Consider the following 23,429-nt stretch of genomic DNA (forward strand, 5'->3'; position numbering starts at 1 on the left):
TTTAGTAACATGAAAATTTCTACAACCATATTTTCCTCTCTTATAATAATTTTCAGTAGCATCATGAGCAAACTCAACAATGTAACTATCGCATAAAGCATTCTTATCATGAGTCTCATGCATAAAATTATTACTCTCCACGTAAGCATAATCAATTTTATTAGTTGTAGTGGGAGCAAATTCAACAAAGTGGCTATCATCATATATAGGAGGCATATTGTAATCATAAAAGAAAATTTTCTCCTCAATGCTTGGGGGACTAAAAGATCCTGCTCATCGAGCCGACTTCCCCAAGCTTAGAATTTTCCATAGCATTAGCAACAATGGTGTTCAAAGCATCCATAGTAATAACATTCCCATTAGCATGCATATAAAGTTCCATGGGTTTTTTAATTCTCTCTTCAAACACATCATGTCCTAATTCAAGATAAAGTTCATAAAGATCTCTCATATTTTTGTTGTTTTCCATTATGCTTAACTAGTGAAATAAAAACATGCATGATATTAAGTAAAGTAAAACAAGTAACTAATTTTTTTGTGTTTTTGATATAGCAAACAAGATAGCAAATAAAGTAAAACTAGCAACTAATTTTTTTGTGTTTTGATATAATGCAGCAAACAAAGTAGTAAATAAAATAAAGCAAGACAAAAACAAAGTAAAGAGATTGGGAAGTGGAGACTCCCTTGCAGCGTGTCTTGATCTCCCCGGCAACGGCGCCAGAAATTTGTTGCTGGCGTGTACTTGACGTGGGAGTTAGAAATCTTTGTGGTGTAGCTTTTCTTCGGTCCCGGCAACGGCGCCGTAAATTTGCTTGATGCGTGTAATTGACACGTCCGTTGGGAACCCCAAGAGGAAGGTGTGATGCGCACAGCGGCAAGTTTCCCTCGGTTAGAAACCAAGGTTTAATCGAACCGGTAGGGAGTCAAGAAGCACGTTGAAGGTTGATGGCGGCGGGATGTAGTGCGGTGCAACACCGGAGATTCCGGCGCCAACGTGGAACCTGCACAACACAACCAAAGTACTTTGCCCCAACGAAACAGGTGAGGTTGTCAATCTCACCGGCTTGCTGTAACAAAGGGTTAACCGTATTGTGTGGAAGATGATTGTTTGCAAGAAAACGATAGAAACAAGTATTGCAGCAGATTTGTATTTCGAGTATAAAAGAATGGACCGGGGTCCACAGTTCACTAGAGGTGTCTCTCCCATAAGATAAAAGCATGTTGGGTGAAAAAATTACGGTCGGGCAATTGACAAATAGAGAGGGCATAACAATGCACATACATGTCATGATAAGTACAGTGAGATTTAATTGGGCATTACGACAAAGTACATAGACCGCCATCCAACTGCATCTATGCCTAAAAAGTCCACCTTCGAGTTATCATCCGAACCCCTCCAGTATTAAGTTGCTAACAACAGACAATTGCATTAAGTATTGCGCGTAATGTAATCAATAACTACATCCTCGGACATATCATCAATGTTTTATCCCTAGTGGCAACAAGACATCCATAACCTTAGGGGTTTCGTCACTCCCCAGTTCACGGAGACATGAACCCACTATCGAGCATAAATACTCCCTCTTGGAGTTACTAGCATCAACTTGGCCGAGCCTCTACTAATAACGGAGAGCATGCAAGATCATAAACAACACATAGGTAATAACTTGATAATTAACATAACATGGTATTCTCTATCCATCGGATCCCGACAAACACAACATATAGCATTACGGATAGATGATCTTGATCATGTTAGGCAGCTCACAAGATCCAACAATGAAGCACAATGAGGAGAAGACAACCATCTAGCTACTGCTATGGACCCATAGTCCAGGGGTGAACTACTCACTCATCACTCCGGAGGCGACCATGGTGGTGAAGAGTCCTCCGGGAGATGAATCCCCTCTCCGGCAGGGTGCCGGAGGAGATCTCCAGAATCCCCCGAGATGGGATTGGCGGCGGCGGCATCTCAGTAAGGTTTTCCGTATCGTGGTTCTTCGTACTAAGGTTTTCGCGACGGAGGCTTTAAGTAGGCGGAAGGGCAACGTGTGGGGCCACACGAGGGCCCCACACCATAGGTCGGCGCGGCCAGGGCCTGGGCCGCGCCGCCCTATGGTGGCGGCGCCTCGTGGCCCCACTTCGACTCCTCTTCGATCTTCCGGAAGCTTCGTGGCAAAATAGGACCCTGGGCGTTGATTTCGTCCAATTCCGAGAATATTTCGTTACTAGGATTTCTGAAACCAAAAACAGCAGAAACAACGAATCGGCTCTTCGGCATCTTGTTAATATGTTAGTTCCAGAAAATGCACGAATATGACATAAAGTGTGCATAAAACATGTAGATATCATCAATAATGTGGCATGGAACATAAGAAATTATCGATACGTCGGAGACGTATCAGGGTGCTGCGTTGGCAGTGCCTGTGCCGTCGTCCCCAGGGTGCTGTGCTGTTCGTGGAGCACGTCGGCGTAACGCCGGCGTCCTCCCTGGATTTGCAGCTGCTACAGCCGTGCGGGCACTTCCTCGCCATGCCGTAGCTTCTGCTTCCAGGCGCGGGTAAGATCTTCTCCTCCTCCTCCTCACACCAAGTATGTGCGCCTCTATGCTAATGTACTTCTTCCTCCTCTGGCTCCTAGGCTTCCTGATGATCCAAGGATCACAAAGGGCCTTGCTGCTGTCGCCTATGCATTCTACGCTCCCTCTCTGCAAGCCCTGGCCAATTAACCCATCTCTGGTTACTGGCCAAGTGTATGTTGCTTGTTGTTCATGGTCATTGTTGCCCTTTTCACTGGCTTCTGCCATGCTATGCCTTGCTATGCCATGCTCAACATGCTACCTAGGCTTACTGGTGTCCCTTGCTTGCTTGTCTAGGTATATTGCTATGCATTTACTTGCTGGTGATGCTTATTGTCATGCTATGCTATTACTGTGGCACTTGTGATGCCTGTGAGGTGCTTCTGTGCCTTCTATATGATCCAATGATTCATTGGATGAGTAGATCCTGGTGGCTAGACTCTCTGTGTTGCTTGGCTTGATCTAATTGATCCATTTGATAAATTAAATATTAGTGGCTGGTTACTGATGGATTCCTTTGCTAAAGGAATGGTTTGCTTGTTGATGCTGCTACTCATGCATGCTTATGCTTCTGTGTGTGTGTGCTGCTGCCATCCATAGCTCCCTGGACTTGATCCAGTAGCTAGGATGCAATGGTACATGCTTGTGTTGCCTCACAGTGATTCTACTATATAATTGTTGCATGGATTTGTTATGTATTCATGCCTGGATGGATTAATTATTGATGAACTGCTTATGCAGTGTTAATTAAATGACTTGCTAAGCATGATTTGATATTTCCATGATCCATTTGGAAATAAATGAAGTCTGAATCCATTACTGGATAGTGATGATTTAATGTTTTTCTTTAATTAGATGGATTTGTGTTTGTTGTGATCTCAGTAGCATTGCTACTGACTGGTTGCTCACATAATTGGCTGGATCTTGTTGGCTACTCATTTTTGCTTGCATAGTTGGAAATCATAATTAATATGAATGCCATTATGCTTGCCTGTGAAGAAAATCTAGGGTTTCCTGATGGTTACTTGCTTAGGATCTCACTGGGTGGTTCTTGGTAGCTGCTATTCCTAGTAATCCATCTACTGGTGCTATCTGTGCATGTGTGCTTGCTTGTGTGCACATCTGTGCATGTATTCTAGTTTATATGCACAGGATTTGTATCTCGATGGCTCTAGCTCTAGTGGTTTTCCTCTTCTGCCAGTGATCCTTGGTGAAATCCAAGTGATGATCACCCCTTGAGCATCTGCTCAATCCCATGACCTGTGTCATGCATAATAATGGATTGGATCCACTGGATCCACTCCAGGAACTAGGTATACCTTGTTCCAACTCCTAGAAAGAAATATTGTTTTGATGCAGTGCTTCTGGTTGGTTTATGTTCACAGCCCTTCACCTCCAGCTCTTGTTTGATCTCCTCCTTAGGTCACCATGCTTCTCTGGTTGATTACTTGGTGGTTTTGGATGGATGGTTGGGTTCTGTGATGGTTGGTGCTGTTCTTGAGCAAGAACATGATGAACTCTATTCTATTTTCTTTCTCTGGTTACCTAGTGAATACTTATCTGGTCGACTGTACATCGTTTCTAGGATTTATGCTCTACTTATACCTCTGGTCCTTCTTCTCTGGCCATGCCACACAAGCCTGGCGACTAGGCCTTGCCTTGCCTTGATGTTGCTTGCACAACAACCCATGAGCTGTGTGCTCATATGGTGAAACTTGAGCCCCTGGGTGTGCTCAGATTTGGTATGCTTCATCTTATCCTTGTGCTGTCCATGGTTTTGGACAAGCACAAGTGTATGTGACACTTGGTTCCTTCCAAAACTGAATATTGGCTTTCTATTTAACCCCTGTATAGTATTTCTGTTTTATTCTTGCAGGTTTTGAAGGTGAATAAGACTACAGAAGCATTTCTTCCAAGTCATTAGTCTAGGATTTTAATTTAGGATCAAATAATGTAATCTTCTTTTTATTTTGGTTTATTTTTCATTAAATTCTTGTATCAAGAATATTGTAAAGATAATGTATGTGTGTGTATATCAATAAAGCTCAAGGTTTCTCTATGAGCTTATTTGTATTTGTAATCATTCTATTTTTAAATGTTTGTTGTATTTATTTATTTCTAATTTGAAATTCAAAGTCATTTGAATTTATGAGTTGTATTAAATTATGAATTCATATTTCATATTCACTTTTGCTTATTGTTTAATCTTTGAGTTATCAATTCAATATATCTTGTTATATGAAATCAAATCCCAAAATCAACAAGATACAAAAGAGTTCATGTCAAAATTCATAACTCAACTTGCCTAACCCTAGTTGCAATTGAGAGAGAACCTTGATCCCTCTTAGGTTTAGTTGCAATAAGGCGCGAAAATTTCCCTCGTTTTGCGATGAAATGCACATCCCATTCCTAAATCTACCCTTCGTTGTTCCTATGTTCTGGGTTATTACACCCGGGCCGCGAGGTGGGGAACGTGTACCCCACCAGCTCCTACTTTGACACCCTCCTCCTTTTCACTTGTGGCGCTGGTAACTAGGGCGGTGCCACCTGTTTTGCCTCATCCTTGTGCGCCTTGTAGTCGACGTCGGAGTCGTCGAGGCCCTCCGGGTGGACCTCAATGGTTTGACGCCGAGTGTGCCCACAGGGGCGAGTCCACCCGGCTCGTGTTCGTTGCAGCTTCTTTGAAACCAACAGTCCCCCTTCACCGTGGACGTGGTTTTTGTGGTCTAGGGTTTGGAAGCGGAAGCTACTAGTGGGCAGTGGACTGGAGCTCAGCCACATATGGGGCCTCGGGAGAGCGAAGGATCGCCATTAAGAAGGACTACATGCCCCTCGACTGCGTGGACCCACGTCTCCTCGCCTCCTTCGGTCGTTGATGTTCGAGCTCGGGAATATCTAGGAAGGACACGTACGGATGTGCATGGTGTCCGCAGCACGTGCAAAGTCAGACCAAGTTTTGACTAGAAATAGGGGTCAAACAGACTAGTTTGACCGCGTTGTCCGTTTTCCGGTTACCATTGGACCTAGCGTTTAGGTCGCACAGATAGAAACAGATGCATTAAGAGATCGATTTATTTAAGGGGATCGATTTACCTAACAATTATTTTGCTTCCCTTATTTACAAAACTTTTACCTTTCATCATAAACCATTGGTGAGCAGTTAAAAAAAACCATTGGTGAGACATATAAATTTGATGGTTTCTTCCTGAAATTGGAAGATGGGCTTGAGCCTATCGAAACCTATTTGGTACCGATAAACTTTCTGAAGCCTCTGCAAATCAGCATGAGCGGACAAATTTTGGAATACGTCACTATAAAAAAGTTCACAAAATACAAGCGTCGCCCATGTCCGGCTGCCTGTCTACCAATACCAAGTCCGCCATGGCTGTGTGCTGCCGAAGTAACGTTACTCATGTGCGGATGTAGAGATCGTTTCCTCCTCTTCCACAAACGGAAAACTAGCGGCGATTTGCATAAAAATAACCTAAAAGTGAAAGGAAAGCACAGATTGACCTTTCGGCGAAACTATTTCACCCATCTAACCCTTTTGTGTGGCGTCCCACGCATCGGCGCCACACATGCCAGTGTGGCGCCCCTCCTGCCGGCGCCACACACCCAGCCAACGTGGCGCCCTCGACGCTGAGCTGGTCCGCCGATCCGACGTGGCAGCATGTGTGGCGCCCCTCCCAACGGCGCCACACATGCCCTTACAATTGCCCAAAACATACTGTAGACAATTCGTCTGGGACTTAGCCGTTTTTGCGAGGCTCTATGTATGGCGCCGATGCCACGGGCGCCACACTAGCATGTGCGGCGCCGATGCCACGGGCGCCACACAAAGAGCATCGCCAAAACGGCTAAGGACTTATCGTCCGGAGCCCCTGGATGTTTTCGACCCAATATTGGATGTAAGTTGGCATGTGTGGCGCCGATGCCGTGGGCGCCACACGGTGCGGTGTGGCGCCACCGTGAAGGGCGCCACACACTGACTTGTGTTAAAAACCTGAAAAATCCTACCAAACTCCAACAGTTATCATTGGACACAGCAAGTACCAATCTTAGAACATACACAACAAGTAGCAATCTCAGAAGATGTAGTCTACATCGTAGCAAGTAAATTCAAACAACAAGTAGCATTACAAACATTGTTCGAAATGACATAGGGTTCACAATTCGATACTTATGAAGATATAGTTCACAACAACACGGAGCACATCCTAGTGTCGTCCTCACTGGCTGCTTTCGGACGGCCATCCTCTTCGTCCGCTGCCGTGGCTCTTGTTGCTGCTGCTCCTGGTGCTCCTCCTGCTCCTCCTGCTCCTCCTGCTCCTCCTGCTCCTCCTCCTCTGAAGAGAACGGCTCGTCGTTCCTCATCCTCGACAAAGATGATCTCCGCACCAGCCCCTCATCCTCCTCAATGACAACCTTCTTTCCTCGGTTGACATAATCTTCCGGAGTGTACCGTTTTGGAGCATTGCCCCTTGGCTTCAACTGGTAAGCTGACCGTGGGGCTTGCTTGGAGGTATGCTTTGACTCAGAATCAAGTCATCGTCAGGAGGGATCTTCACAAACATGAACACATGAGATTACAAAAGTTGAAATTAGTAAGAACATGTTTGACAGCAACAAAATAGTCCATACCTGCGGTTCTTCAGAAGAGGAGGATGTAGGGATTTCGCCTTCGCGGCAACCTAGCAAGTTCGCTAACCGCCGCATCTTTCGTGCGGTGTTCGCGTCATGGAACTCACGGTTACAAAGCCACCGGAACATAATTGCGTACATTCAAAGTTGGTGATCATACCTTAATGAAATGCCGCAACGGTCCGACAGGCTTTTCATCTCCGTGGCTCCGGTCCCACATAATCTCGCACTCGTCGCCTGTTTTTTGGATCTCCGACCGCTGTGACAAACATAGCATACACAATTTAAGCGAGCACATGGCAATCTAGATGATGTACTATTTAGTGAGAGAATCCATTACCACGAAGTTCAGCTCGGAAGCAATAGAAGTCGATCTCCCTCTGCGAGCATAGGTGTCGTGCTGGCTTTGCGCAACCTCATCGAACTCGATGGGGTCGTCCAAGATGTAGTCAGCATACGCGCGCTTCACTAACTCGATACGCGTGTTTTCATGGAACCATTGGAGGTAGTTGCTGAAAGCGGCCAAGTCGTGAGGCACAATCTCCAGAGGGCCAGCAGTCCGTGTCACTTCCAAACAGTGTTGGAACGCTGCGATGTGGCCGCTATGGTGGACTGGCCAATTTGTGATCTTCCTCTGCCGCTGCCTATCAAGCCTGCAAGAATCAAGAAGTTAGATTCTACCTCTTCTATCAGGAATCTTCCGTCGCCTGATTCCAGAAGTTTACCTATGAAGCGCCTTGTCCGTGTCTTGCCACTGAGGTGGGCACTCCTGATACAGCCCAAACTGTCTCATCACTCTGTGTGGCTGGTGGTATTCAACAAGCCACATGCATGTGAGTGGGCAGCGCATCCGCCAGAACAGGGCCTCCTCCGTGCACTTGCGGTTGAGGTCAGCCATCCCCGCGCCAATACGGTAGTAGGTACCATATGGCTCCCATTCCACCTGCACCATACAAATATTTCAGAATTTAGAACATGCCGAGTAGAATCAATGAAAACTAGGATTGCAAAAGAGTGATCGGTTACTCGCTCAGCGGTAAGAGTGTCCAACTCCGCAGTGTACTGCCTGTACATGACCATTGGATCGCTTGTCATCTCCGAGACAATGTCCCAAAGGTATGCCCAAGTGGGCGCCCGATCAGGGTTGTTCGGTAATGAGGCCATGGCCTCTCGTTGAGTACCCTAGGCCGCCCAACTGATATGCGGTCCCAGCGCCATACGGAAAGTAGGAGCAAGCATCCACCAATACCGCCGCTCCCAGTCCTGCTCCCAGTCCTGCGACAAGCTTCGTCCAACTGCGTACATAAGACATTTGGTTACTACTTTGTCTAGCACACTACTATAGGAAAATAGTACATAGAACAAGTCATCACCTGCCGGTAGAGGTAGGCAAGTGCCGCTGTTCCCCAACTCCACCGGTTGTCCAACACGGTAAGCGCCTTCAGCCAACATCAATGGGCCAGCTTCCCCCACTCGTCGTGAAAGAGAGTCTTCGAAATCATGTACCATAAGTACACGCGGGCGTACGTCCTCCGAGTGTCCTCGTTGGCCCCTTCCGGGCATTGTGCAAAGTTAGTCTTGATCCAAGAGAAAGACGCGCCGGCGGGAACTCTCTCCTTTGGATTTGCTGGCGCCGGAGGAGCCCTGCCAATAAGGTCCTCCATCTGTCCGCGCCACCCATCAGCTGTGTTCATACACAGTGGCTCGCCCTGAATAGGTAGTCCAAGGATCATGGAAACATCCTGGAGAGTAGGGGCCATCTCGCCGGCCCTCAAGTGGAAGGTGTGCGTCTCCGGCCTCCACCGGTCGACAAGAGCGGTGAGTGCCGCGGCGTTCATGTTCGGCCCCCCACGGCTTACAAGGGATATGAACGGCATAAGACCGGTACGCTGGATGAACTCCGTGTACCTCTCGTCATACAGTATATCCACTGTGCCATGGTAACGAATCTTCAAAGGGTGAAGATCCGTTCCCCTCTCCGTCATATGAACAGCCCGGTGCTCCCTGTCGTACTCTTCATCTAGAAGCCACACCATCCTACATGTTTACACAACCATGTTATGAGTCATTCCACTAACAAAAATGAGCAACACATACATGAGAATATATCTAACTTTCGAATCACCTATACATCACACATACATGAGAGTTCATATCTAAATACATCACACATATGAATTTCGCCACATACATACATACATACATAATAGACATATGTAAGACAATAGAATGCATTTGCTAAGCTCCAATTTTGCCTTTCACCACATACATACATAAGGTTCCATACACACATACATTCATATCTAGGGATAGAACACCATAGCCATTTCAAACATTTTTGGATACAATGCATACAATCTAACAAAATTTAACATCTATGGTTCAAACACATGCATACAATCTATGGTTCCAACAAATCTATGGTTGAAATCTATGGTTCAAACACATGCATACAAATCTATGGTTCAAACACAACCAAAATTTCCAATCTAGGATGAATCGAAGGGAACGAATTAAACAGGAGCAAATCTTGGATGAATCGAAGGGGAACGAAGGGGAATACCTTGAGGATTGTATGGGGATGGATTTGGCCGGCCAGATCTGTCCAATCCGTGGAGGATTTGGTGGGGGCGGCGGAGAGGCGGCCGGCGGCGGTTGGAGGAGAGAAAGAGAGGAGAGAAAGAAGAGAAAGAGAGGGTCGGGCTGGGGGCGGGCGCGGGCGCCACACTTAAGTGGATGTGTGGCGCCCGTGGCATCGGCGCCACACATGCTAGTGTGGCGCCCGTGGCATCGGCGCCACACATAGAGCCTCGCAAAAACGGCTAAGTCCCGGACGAATTGTCTCACAGTATGTTTTTGGGCAATTGTAAGGGCATGTGTGGCGCCGTTGGGAGGGGCGCCACACATGCTGCCACGTCGGATCGGCGGACCAGCTCAGCGTCGAGGGAGCCACGTCGACTGGGTGTGTGGCGCCGGCAGGAGGGACGCCACACTGGCATGTGTGGCGCCGATGCGTGGGGCACCACACAAAAGGGTTAGATGGGTGAAATAGTTTCGTCGGAGGGTTAGTCTGTGTTTTCCTTTCTCCTTGTCCCGCACAGGCTTCAGACGTCTCCGTTTGCATTTACAAAGCAGACGCAGGCGAGCGATCTGCATCGACGTGCCCCGCTTCGGTTTGCTTGCTGTCTTGCCTTTTTTTTCTTTTCTAGGTGCGAGATGTGGCTACTAGCTAGCACGCAGGGATAGGGTTGTCGCGTCATTATCTGCAGCAGCGTGCATTCATTTGCTTATTAGTGGTAGTAGATCGCATCGTCCGGTCGAGTCAGCGACGCTAACGTCCAATTAATAGTGTACTCTTACTTGATGTTTACGGAAAATATAGAACTCTCCTCGGTACGCAGATCCATCGAGGGCCAACTCGGTGAGAGCAAGTCATATAATGCATTAACAGACGAGCGCGATCCATCGATCAAGACTGACACAGACATGCCGCTCACAAACGTACTAATGTCAACCCGTGCCATTAAGCATGCATATGTCTGCAACAGAGCGAGTGATGCATACTACATGCACTACAGGAATCGACTTAGACGCCGACGGCCGGCTGCCCTCGGCGTAGCCACGCCTGGCCCTCGGCGTAGGCTACGCCGACGGCAGCCCTCGGCGTACCTCGTCGGCGTCCAGGTCCCTCGGCGTAGCCCGGCCTGCCCTCGGCGTAGAAGTAGCCGTCGGCGTCCTCGCTCTATGCCGACGGGGAAGAAGACCCTCGGCGTCGTTGCGCGTCGGCGTCTGGCCACGGAGCGCCGTCGCCGTTAACGGAGGTGATCCAGACGCCGACGGCTTTCCCCTCGGCGTATCCACGCCATCTGGGGGCCGTGGGGCGACGTGGCCAGACGCGAGGCTGCCACGTTCGGCGTCTACGCCGACGGCCGGGCCCTCGGCGTCTGCATGGCCATGCAGTGGACACGCGGCACACGCGGGCGCGGCTGCCAGGTGAGGCCATACGTCGAGGGCAAGGCCCTCGGCATATGCATGGCCCATGCAGGCCACGTGGAGCGACGAGGTGCGGCCAGGTGAGGCCATACGCCGAGGGCAACCCCCTCGGCATAGGCTCGACCATATGGTCATGCCAGGGCCCTATGCCGACGGCATTGCCCTCGGCGTATGCCCTACCATTTGGTTTTTTCGATTTAAATTGGGTTCCAATTCATCTAAATTCAGTTCAGCAGGTCCAATACATCCAAATACATCGAAATTCATCCAAATTCACCATAATTCACATAAATAGCATGAAATCCACATAGTAGCATACAAATACATCCAAAATCACCATAATTCACATAAATAGCATGAAATCCACATAGTAGCATACATGGTGCATGTAGTAGCATACAAGAGGAGAGTGCCATGTCATCCAATACATAGTAGTAGGTAGCAAATGATGGCAAGCAAGAAGCCCGGTGCCGACTAGCGGAGGAAGGACCCGGGCGGGGTGTGTCCGCCCACATCGTTGGCGAAACGAGGAGCCCGGGGTTTCGCTCCGGTAGAAGCTGCGGAAGAACCACCTGGAGAAGGACCGGTAGCACGCCCAGGAGAAGTCGACGGAGAGGCACCGGGAGTAGTCCCGGGAGTAGTCGACGGAGAGGCACCAGCAGAACGCCCAGGAGACCGACCACCTTCATGAACCGGTGTGACCTCGCGCCCACCCGGCGATGCCTGGTTCCCGGACCATCCCGTTCCCTACGTGTTCCCTACATGTTAGCAACTTGCGAGGCAAAGGAAAGTGGTAACTACCGGTTTGGCAAAGAACTTACCTCCGGTGTGGATCCGTAGTAAGTCGCAGCGAAAGCTGCCCTCGATGGCATGATAGGCATGTCCCCCGCCACGGTAACTCGAGCCGGTGGCGGTGTACCGATAGACATAGAGATCATCATTTCCTGCAAGATAGGTTACAAGTTAGGCTTTGCGAAATTAAAGCATCAAACCGAGACTTGTCATCTACTTGCGCGAGAAGGAAAATTCAGACTTACTGATATATACGTCATATAGGCCGTATTCTCGCCTATTCCACCGGGCAGCGGCCCGCCGATACGCTTCATTGCAAGGCTTCGAAGGCCGCCTCGAAGTCGGCTACAATTTCGAAACAATGAATCTCGTAAACACTTAGCCATGTAGGAAGGAAAACCGGAAAGAGGGTGAAAATGAGGAAACTTACATCGTAGGCGGGTGGACGAGCAGGCCGTGGACGAGGCTGGGGGCTGTCGGCGGTGAGGGTATGCTTGAGGCGCGTGTAGCTCGTGGAGTGGGTAGGCTTGACCGCCTTATTCATCCAAGGGAAACGGCCATGCGGACGCCCGTGCCCCGACAGACCAACGACTCCTCGTCAACCGGAATGCTCAAGGGGTCATCCACCTCGGGTGACGAGACTTGACCATGTCGCAAGAGTCCTCCTTGGCGGCCTTGGCATTGCCGTAGTACCGTGGCCGAGGCAATGCGGGATTGGGCTTCGCTTCGTCCGCATCATGTCATATATCTGGGCATCATGAAGCACCACCCCGTGTGGTGCCTCGGCCACCTGCATCGCGAAAAGAAAAGTTAAGCGTACCACAAATGAGACATGGCGGGAAATGAATGAAGGTCGTTCCATGTATATACATACCTTTTTCCCCTTGAAGCGGGTGTAGTCGCGGTTTCCCGCGCAGTGTGTGCCACCGGTGCCTCGGTTCTCCATGTTACGCCTCGACACGGCCGCAAACTCCTCGTCCCGCCCGAGAGCCACCTCGCCCTAATCAGCTCCTCCCATGCCTCCCTATGCTGCTCGGCCCACTCCGGACAAACCTGAAAACGCAATACCGAGCTCAAGATAATTCAATGAAAACTTAGCAGACAATGTAGAATCTCATTGACATTTTACTCACCGACATGTACTCCTCAATGGTCATTGCCCATTCGTCCGTAGGCTCGTTACCAACATAGTACTCCTTCTTGACCCTCTTACCCTTGTTAGCCCGAAGGCACTAGCGCCGGTGAACTTTTGGTTGTACCACCGCTGCGGTGTCAACCTCTCGCAAGCGCCACGCAAAGTGAGACGCGCCCGCGTGTCATGCTCCGGGTCCACACGATAGAAGCACTTCAATCATGCATAAATCAGTTGTGAAAGTCATGAGTTAGCACATTAGGGTCATCAACTATGAACGGTGCTCGAGAAATATATGCCTTACCCGGAACTTGGTGGTCACAGCCTCAGACAGCTGCCGCGAAGCCTACGGCAGGGGCATCCTCATAGTCCGCCCAAGTAGTGGCTAGCTTCGTCGGGCCACCGGGGACCGTGCTAAGGGGAGTGTATCTCGCCGGGCCAGAACTTCTAATCGTAGCCCCAAGCAAGCCGTTAGGCATGCGGGGGCTTGGCATCCCATGTCCAGCTTGCTGCAAATAAATCACACATTAGTACACATGCCAAATTGTTTATTATGCCCAAGATGAAAATACATGTTCGAAATTTCTGAAGTAGTACACTTACTCATCGCTCGAAGGAATGATAAGGGCCTTGTCATCATGGGTCTTCGGCTCCTTCCTCGCATCGGGGACTCTAGCTTCTCCACGAAGCTTCAAGGGCTTCGGCGCACCCCCATCCTCCATCACCTCCAACTCAGCCCTAGAGTCCGACTCGTGTGTAGACTCCGTCTCCATCTCCACCTCCCCACTAGACGGACCCTCTAGGTACAACTCAGGAGCCACGTCGCCGTAAGCGGAGGGTGGCTCGTCAAAGTCCATGTGTACCCCGCCGCCACCTCGTCCTCCACCTCGTCCTCCTCGTCCTCGACCTCCACCTCGTCCTCCTCGACCTCGTCCTCCATCGGTACCATCGGCGTAACGCGGATTTTGCACCGGGGCTCGATCACTCCGTCTAGTGGGTCTAGGAATATTCCTCTTCACCTGCGCCAGCCGTCTTAAGCAAGCTCTCGGAGTCCGCCTTGCCGCTGCTCATATTGTCCAGATCACCCGCATTGAGAAGAATAAAACAGCTTAAGCACAAAGACATATTATATGAAGATACTAAGAATAAAAGGCACAATGCAATTAAGAAGCATGTTGACATAATAAAATGAAGATACTAAGAATAAAAGGCACAATGCAATTAAGAAGCATGTTGACATAATAAAATGAAGATACTAAGAATAAAAGGCACAATGCAATTAAGAAGCATGTTGACATAATAAATACTAAGAATAAAAGACCCTCACCAGCCATCATCGCTCTCATGCTCACTCTCATACTCCATCTCTTTCTCTTTCTCTTTCTCTCGGCCCACTATCACTATCACTATCTTGTGAGTACAAAGTTGAAGGGTCGACGGGTGGAGGCTCATCATAATTGTCATTCGCCTCAAGTAACTTCTCGAGCATAGATATGTCCTTTAGATCCACCACCGACTCACCACGAGTTTCTCGCATCGTTCCCGAGGTCCTCTTGAACAAACGGTTCTAAAATATATTCCCCGAAGTCCTGTTCCTCTTGATAGAAAATCCCCTCGTATGTCACGGGGTCAATGTTGTTGTAATCATCCTCGTAGGGAATCGGTAGGTTACCATGTGGCGATACCTCGGAAGACGACTTCCCAACCCTTGAGTTCCGCTTTCCGGCATGGGTAGGGCAAATAATAAACTTGCTTGGCTTGGTGAGCCACAATAAAGACATCGGCTCCGCTATAGGTGGTTGAAGGCTTAACTTCAACTAACCCAATGGACTTATCACTTCTCTCGTCCACCTATTGGGTCGAACCAATGACACTTGAACACGACGATATTGAGTTGCACGTTCGTACGATTGAATGTCAACTCGTATACACTTTGTAACCTTCCGTAGTAATCAAACTTGTTGGCTCCTTTGGTGAAGACCCCAGTATTTATCGTTTTGGGATTCGCCCCGCCCTTCCGGTGCGTCTCCGTGTGGAAGCGAAACCCATTCACATCATACTTCTCATACTTGGTCACCTCACGGCTACAACCTTGGGAAACACATTTCAACTCATCTATCATATCAACGTTTCTCTCACGGCCCTACAAGAACATTTCAAATTTGTTGTGTGCATTAGTTACGTGTAATAAGAGGGACAAGTCACGTGTTGCAATGTAAGAGGAAAGGTTAGAAATTACTTTTTCCATGAACCATGTCACAAAGTTTTTATTAATTCCGGGAGCACCGTCTTTCAAGTAGAGTGTCCATCTCCGAGGTTTCGGGCAATTCATCATACGGCCACATTTCATCCGTGAATTCGCCGAAAGGAGAAAATAAGCATTAGACCGAGACGAGGTTACTAGCTGCAAAGTAATTTGTTCACCATTTTACCTTACGAATGGGATCACTTCCTCCATGTTCATAAGCACATATAGCATTATACAATCCTTCTCTTCGTTCTCCAATTTATATTTTGTTCCTTTACCAGCCTTGCCACCGGGGAATTGGAATAGTTTTAGCTTGGGGTCATTCTCGGGCACGTCGACATTGTAACGAGTGACCGGGTTATGCTGAGTGGGACCATCCTCGGGATAGTACGTTGTCGCGGCATCTGCCATCTCCCGAAGGCATATTGCCTCAGCTATGCATGCTTCAATCTTGGCCTTGTTTCCAGCTTATCTTTCGAATATACTTAAACTCTCTCTCAATACGTAACCGCCAACGAAACCGCACCGGACCACCCAAGAGTGCCTCGTTGGCGAGGTGCACAATGAGATGTGCCATCGGGGTAAAGAAGCCCGGCGGAAATATCATCTCCAAATTGCATAGCAACTCCGGCACCGTATGTTGTAGCTTTGCAATAACCTCGGGACATATCCGCTAGCACGGAGCGTGCGGAAGAAATGGCTCAACCGCGCAAGCACTCGCCGACTTTCTCGGGGATATACCCTCGAAGCATCACCGGCATGAGCCGCTGAATCCATATATGATAGTCGTGACTCTTGAGCCCGGTGACTTTTCCCGTCGAAAGATTAACTCCCTTACTCATATTCGAGCAATAACCATCCGGGAACATCACGACGTATTTGAGCCACGCGAATGCCTCCTTCTTTTGGATGGAATCAAGGCAGAAGTTGGCATGCGGCTTGAACCAATTCTTTTGACGGCCAATAGGACGCTTCATGTGTAATTTTTCCCTATCACAGAGGATCTCAATATCGACTCTAGCCTTGACATTATCCTTTGACTTCCCGGGAATGTTCAGGCATGTGTGAAAGACGGACTCCGCGACATTCTTTACAAGCAGTGCATCACATCGATGTTATGCGGAAGTTCGAGGTCCTTGTAATACTCGAGCTTCGTTAAAGCCGCCTCGTGAGTCCGAGCTTGTGCGTTACACCATATCCCTCAAATTGATGGCCAGCTGGCGTCGCTGCCGGCACGAGAGCACGTAGCTCGGCTTCAACAAGTGTACCATCAAACTTCGGCACATCTTTTTTTTCATGCACAACTTTGCCCTTCTTGAAGTTCTTTTTGTCTTCTCTAAACGGATGCCTCCTTTTGAGGAACTCGTCGATTCGTGTCAAACGCAACATACTTGTGACCCTTCCGTAGCCAAAGGAACTCAAGCCGATGCCTCGCACACCGGGCATGGCCACTTACCAGCCGTACACCATCCACATGTTAGGGCGTACCCGGGCATGTCATGCATGGTATACCGCAACCAAACTCTCATGCAGAAGTTTGTCTTCGATGCTCGGCCGTACGTCAATGTCCCGTGGTGCCAAGAGTGGTTCAAATCTTCCACAATCGGCTGCATGTAGACACTCAAATTCTTCCCCGGGTAATGAGGGCCTGGAATGATCATCGACGTAAACATGGTCTTCCTCGTCATTAGGACTCCGGGAGGGAGATTGAGCGGAATAACAAACACGGGCCAGCAATCGTAATTGGCAAGTGGACATACCATATGGATTGAAGCCATCTGTTGCTATCGCAATTCCGACATTCCGAGCCTCGGCTGCCTTAAGGCGGTGTTTTGTATCGAAGTTCTTCCATGCCGTACCATCGGATGGATGTCCCATCTTCAACTTGTTGTTTTCGTCCACGAATCTCTTCCCATACTTGTGCCACGTCATCTCGTTTGGCTGTCTCCTCGTGCATGTAAAGCCGCTGGATTCTTTTTATGAATGGGAGATATCGAAGAATCGACTTTGCGGTGCTTGACTCGCCTCACCCGACCATCCTTTCCCGTTACCTCTTCATACCTAGACCGCTTACAGATGGGACAAGTACTTGTCCTCCGCATACCGTCTCCAAAATAGAACGCAGCCTTTCTGACAACAGCCTATCCTTTGATAATCCATGTTGAGGTCCTTCATAATTCTCCTCGTCGCGTGCAGGCTTTGAGGCAGACAATGATCTTTGGGCAACATGTTACCAGCTGTTTTCAGACTTGCTTCAAAGCCCTCACGGGTGGTGTTGTACCGGGTCTTGTCGGCTAGACATTGGGAGATGGCATCGAGCTGAGAAATCGCGGCGCCCTCGTACGGAGGCCTCTTAGCCGCGGCAATCATATCATAGAAGGCCTTCGCGGTTGGCTCCGGTTCCTCCGGCTCCGGCGGCGCTCCGGCTCCGGCGGCGCTCCGGTTCGGCGGCGAATCCGGGACATCGGCATGGACGAGATCATCTAGAAAGTCTCTAACTCCATCGTACGCATTGCCATTGAGCCGCTGCCGCATCACCTCACCTCTCGTCACGTTCGCGCTCATCAAAGTCGATTTCCGTGACGTACCCATGCATATACCCATATTGCGGAAGGTGTCTATACATTTCATCCTTCCCACGACGTTGACGCTTCACGCAGCGAACACAGGGGCAAAGTGCCCGAACCAGCCCCTTTGTACCACGCGCTAACTCATTCACTAGAAAATGGGTCTTCCTTGTCCACTCATCTCGTTTTCTCGGCCGCACTAACACGCTCATTGTACATCCATCCATTATCAGCCATCCTCTCGCTTTATTGGGAGCCAAACCACGTACATAGCATTTATATCAAATAGGAAATTAAATGCATCATATTTTTATTTATTTTACCGGGCGAACCGCATGCATCAACCTACATCTCTACTAGGTGGGCTCCTAGCAGCCGCCGGATCCGTAGTTGGCTACGTTCTCCATGCTCTACCTCGGTCCAAGTCAGAACTTCGGCAGCACCTCCCCGCTGCTCTCCCGATACACGTCTCGGCAAAAAGCCGAGAGGATGTGCATCCGGAGAACAACGGGGAGGCGCCGCCAAAATCCTGACTCGGACCGGAGTAGAACATGGAAAACGTAGACAACTACGCATCCGCCGACTGTCCCGTAAATGCCGCAAGCGTTACGGTTCAAAATATGCGGACCACTAATGCATATTTATCCGCGTAACGCTCGCGGACGGGAAGTGACACCTAGGTTACGCAACCGGACTTGGAAAATGAATCTAGTGACATAAGAAAATGCGGAGAAGGGGAGGCGATGTTTTAGCTCACCCTCGGCGGACGGAGAGAATCGCGTGGCGATGTCGAACGTGGAGGTGGCGATGTCGGTGGCCGGAGCGAATCGCGTCAAGATCCCGGGTCGTCACGTCGGGGTGCTCACGCCGGTGCCTATTTAAAACAATAAACAAAATAGTCAATAAATCTGCAACTAACAATTTACCCTAAGTAACATTTTTATTTATAAGTACCAATTTATCCTAACTAACTAACTAACTAACTACCAATTGGTTACCTAACTAACAACACTAACTAACTAACAACTAACAAATTAACAAAAAAAAATGCATACCTTTGAGCTCTCCATGGAGCCGGCCAGTGAGGGGAGTCGCTGCGGAAGGAGGGGGCCGGGGCGGTGTGCTGCGGGAGGAGGGGCCGCCGCGGCGTGCTGCGGGAGGGGAGGAGGGGCGGCGCGGCGCGGTGTGCTGCGGGGCGGGGGCCGTGGCGGGGCGGCCGGGGAAGGGGAGGGGCAGGGAGGAGGGCGGCCGGGGAAGGGGAGGGTCGGGGAGGAGGGCGGCCGGGGAAGGGCGGGGCGGGGGGGGGGGGCGGCCGGGGAAGGGGAGGTGCGGGGCGGCCGGCGACGGGGAGGTGCGGGCGCGGGCGGCCGACGGCCAGCTGCGGGCGGCCGGCGACGGGGAGGTGCGGGGCGGCCGGCGACGGGGAGGTGCGGGCGCGGGGCAGGAGGAGGGTGGCGGCGCGGGGCAGGAGGAGGGTGGCGGCGCGGGGCAGGAGGAGGGTGGCGGCGCGGGGCAGGAGGGTGGCGCGGGGCAGGAGGAGGGTTGGGAGCTGGTCGAGCCAGACCAGCTCCCTTGTAACACGGGTCGGAGCGGCCCCCCTATGCCGAGGGCCGGCTATACGCCGAGGGTGGCCCTCGGCATAGACCCTTTTTTCAATTTTTTTTTATTTTTTTTATTTTTTCTCTTATTTATTTTTCTGACTACATTATACTAATATATATATATAATAATTAGTTCATATAAAAAATTGACCGCGTCGACGTTAAATCGATCGCGCGGTCCACCCCTTTGCTGTGCGGTCTACCTCTTTGACCGTGCGGTCTACCCCTTTGTCTGGCCTCCAACGGCGCTGGCCCCTATGAACTTTAATGTACCTTTGCGTTTATTTATGTCATAGGAACAAGTAAATGGGAGTGGGTCGGGCTCGGACGCGTGTTATAGGAATAAGTTACCATCTTATTCCATGTGGACAGTTGAACTATGGACTTTTCTCTTACCCCCGTAGACGAAACCCTAATCCGGGAGCCCCGCGATCTACCCCTTTGACCGGCCTCCGATAACAGCTTGAACTATGGACTTTTCTCTTACTTTGTGTTGTGTTAGTTCATCGGAACATGTAGTACCAATAATTCCCCCTATACATGCGAATCTGCCCAAGTGTAGGAACCCCCGTCCGAGAAGCCGGACACACTCGGGGGTAGCCTTGGATATAGAACCATCTCAAATCACTTTTGTGCATTCCATGTGGACACACACAAGTTTTGGGGCCATTCTCTACATCCGATGCTCGATTTCCGACGAAACCCTAGTTCCGTTGACCGCGCGGTCTACCCCTTTGATCGCATCCCATCGGGGTCCTCCGGTGGGCATATGCCTCAATTTGAGCTTGGTTAGGTCATAGGTACATTTGGAAACAAGGATCATCCCATATGATCTCAAGTTTCTCTCCGGTTCACCTCCGAGGGAGTTCCCCCCATACATGCATAATCCGCCTAAGTGTAGGAACCCCCGTCCGAGAAGCCGGACACACCGGGGGGTAGCCTTGGATATAGAACCATCTCAAATCACTTTTGTGCATTCCATGTGGACACACACAAGTTTTGGGGCCATTCCCTAGATCCGATGCTCGATTTCCGACGAAACCCTAGTTCCGTTGACCGCGCGGTCTACCCCTTTGATCGCATCCCATCGGGGTCCCCCGTGGGCATATGCCTCAATTTGAGCTTGGTTAGGTCATAGGTACATTTGGAAACAAGGATCATCACATATGATCTCAAGTTTCTCTCCGGTTCACCTCCGAGGGAGTTCCCCCTATACATCGCATAATCCGCCTAAGTGTAGGAACCCCCGTCCGAGAAGCCGGACACACCTGGGGGGTAGCCTTGGATATAGAACCATCTCAAATCACTTTTGTGCATTCCATGTGGACACACACAAGTTTTGGGGCCATTCCCTAGATCCGATGCTCGATTTCCGACGAAACCCTAGTTCTGTTGACCGCGCGGTCTACCCCTTTGATCGCATCCCATCGGGGCCCCCGGTGGGCATATGCCTCCATTTGAGCTTGGTTAGGTCATAGGTACATGTGGAAACAAGGATCATCACATATGATCTCAAGTTTCTCTCCGGTTCACCTCCGAGGGAGTTCCCCCCTATACATGCATAATCTGCCTAAGTGTAGGAACCCCCTGTCCGAGAAGCCGACACACTCGGGGGGTAGCCTTGGATATAAAACCATCTCAAATCACTTTTGTGCATTCCATGTGGACACACACAAGTTTTGGGGCCATTCTCTAGATCCGATGCTCGATTTCCGACGAAACCCTAGTTCTGTTGACCGCGCGGTCTACCCCTTTGATCGCATCCCATCTGGGGCCCCCGGTGGGCATATGCCTCCATTTGAGCTTGGTTAGGTCATAGGTACATGTGGAAACAAGGATCATCACATATGATCTCAAGTTTCTCTCCGGTTCACCTCCGAGGGAGTTCCCCCCTATACATGCATAATCTGCCTAAGTGTAGGAATCCCCTGTCCGAGAAGCCGGACACACCTTGGGGGGTAGCCTTGGATATAAAACCATCTCAAATCACTTTTGTGCATTCCATGTGGACACACACAAGTTTTGGGGCCATTCCCTAGATCCGATGCTCGATTTCCGACGAAACCCTAGTTCTGTTGACCGCGCGGTCTACCCCTTTGATCGCATCCCATCGGGGTCCTCTGTGGGCATATGCCTCCATTTGAGCTTGGTTAGGTCATAGGTACATGTGGAAACAAGGATCATCACATATGATCTCAAGTTTCTCTCCGGTTCACCTCCGAGGGAGTTCCCCCCTATACATGCATAATCTGCCTAAGTGTAGGAACCCCCTGTCCGAGAAGCCGGACACACCTTGGGGGTAGCCTTGGATATAGAACCATCTCAAATCACTTTTGTGCATTCCATGTGGACACACACAAGTTTTGGGGCCATTCCCTACATCCGATGCTCGATTTCCGACGAAACCCTAGTTCCGTTGACCGCGCGGTCTACCCCTTTGATCGCATCCCATCGGGGTCCCCGGTGGGCATATGCCTCCATTTGAGCTTGGTTAGGTCATAGGTACATTTGGAAACAAGGATCATCACATATGATCTCAAGTTTCTCTCCGGTTCACCTCCGAGGGAGTTCCCCCCTATACATGCATAATCTGCCTAAGTGTAGGAACCCCCGTCCGAGAAGCCGGACACACCCGGGGGTAGCCTTGGATATAGAACCATCTCAAATCACTTTTGTGCATTCCATGTGGACACACACAAGTTTTGGGGCCATTCCCTAGATCCGATGCTCGATTTCCGACGAAACCCTAGTTCCGTTGACCGCGCGGTCTACCCCTTTGATCGCATCCCATCGGGGGTCCCTCGTGGGCATATGCCTCCATTTGAGCTTGGTTAGGTCATAGGTACATGTGGAAACAAGGATCATCACATATGATCTCAAGTTTCTCTCCGGTTCACCTCCGAGGGAGTTCCCCCCTATACATGCATAATCTGCCTAAGTGTAGGAACCCCCTGTCCGAGAAGCCGGACACACCCGGGGGGTAGCCTTGGATATAAAACCATCTCAAATCACTTTTGTGCATTCCATGTGGACACACACAAGTTTTGGGGCCATTCCCTAGATCCGATGCTCGATTTCTGACGAAACCCTAGTTCTGTTGACCGCGCGGTCTACCCCTTTGATCGCATCCCATCGGGGTCCCCCGTGGGCATATGCCTCCATTTGAGCTTGGTTAGGTCATAGGTACATGTGGAAACAAGGATCATCACATATGATCTCAAGTTTCTCTCCGGTTCACCTCCGAGGGAGTTCCCCCCTATACATGCATAATCTGCCTAAGTGTAGGAACCCCCTGTCCGAGAAGCCGGACACACCTTGGGGGGTAGCCTTGGATATAGAACCATCTCAAATCACTTTTGTGCATTCCATGTGGACACACACAAGTTTTGGGGCCATTCCCTACATCCGATGCTCGATTTCCGACGAAACCCTAGTTCTGTTGACCGCGCGGTCTACCCCTTTACCGCATCCCATCGGGGTCCCCGGCGGGCATATGCCTCCATTTGAGCTTGGTTAGGTCATAGGTACATGTGGAAACAAGGATCATCACATATGATCTCAAGTTTCTCTCCGGCTCACCTCCGAGGGAGTTCCCCCTATACATGCAGAATCCGCCTAAGTGTAGGAACCCCCGTCCGAGAAGCCGGACACACCCGGGGGTAGCCTTGGATATAGAACCATCTCAAATCACTTTTGTGCATTCCATGTGGACACACACAAGTTTTGGGGCCATTCCCTAGATCCGATGCTCGATTTCCGACGAAACCCTAGTTCTCGTTGACCGCGCGGTCTACCCCTTTGATCGCATCGCATCGGGGGTCCCTCGGTGGGCATATGCCTCCATTTGAGCTTGGTTAGGTCATAGGTACATGTGGAA

Source organism: Lolium rigidum, chromosome 3, assembly GCF_022539505.1.
Source record: "Lolium rigidum isolate FL_2022 chromosome 3, APGP_CSIRO_Lrig_0.1, whole genome shotgun sequence".
NCBI classification, from domain to species: domain Eukaryota; kingdom Viridiplantae; phylum Streptophyta; class Magnoliopsida; order Poales; family Poaceae; genus Lolium; species Lolium rigidum.